Genomic DNA, 698 nt, shown 5'->3' on the forward strand with positions numbered 1-698 from the left:
TGGAGTCACCACCTGATTAAGTTTACAATAATCTACTGTCATTCTCCAAGATCCATCTGTTTTTTGCACAGGCCAAATAGGTGAATTAGATGGGGATGTGGTGGGTATCACCACCCCTGCATCCTTTAAGTCCTTCATGGTGGCAGTAATCTCTGCAACCCCTCCAGGGATGTGGTACTGCTTTTGATTTACTATTTTTGTAGGTAGAGGCACATCTAATGGTTTCCACTTGGCTTTTCCTACCATAATAGCCCTTACTCCACATGTCAGGGACCCAGTGTAGGAATTCTGCCAATTGCTTAGTATATCTAATCCAATTATGCATTCTGGCACTGGGGAAATCACTACAGGATGGGTTTGGGGACTCACTGGACCTTCTGTGAGATACACCTTAGCTAAGACTCCATCAATAACTTGACCTCCATATACCCCCACTCTGACTGATGGGCCACAATGATGCTTTGGGTCTCCTGGAATTAGTGTCAATTCAGAAACAGTGTCCAGTAACCCCCCAAAACTCTGATTATTTCCTTTTCCCCAATGAATAGTCACTCTCGTAAAAGTTCTCAGATCCCTTTGGGGAAGGCTAGGAGAAAGGCTGACATTATGGATTTTTGGCAATGTAGTGGGGTCCTTCCTCAAAGGGACCTGGCCTCCCCTTCATTTAAGGGGTTATGGGTCTGTAAACTGACTCAATC

Source organism: Orycteropus afer, unplaced genomic scaffold, assembly GCF_000298275.1.
Source record: "Orycteropus afer afer isolate SDZICR_OR568_19922 unplaced genomic scaffold, OryAfe1.0 scaffold00463, whole genome shotgun sequence".
In the NCBI taxonomy this organism is placed as follows: domain Eukaryota; kingdom Metazoa; phylum Chordata; class Mammalia; order Tubulidentata; family Orycteropodidae; genus Orycteropus; species Orycteropus afer.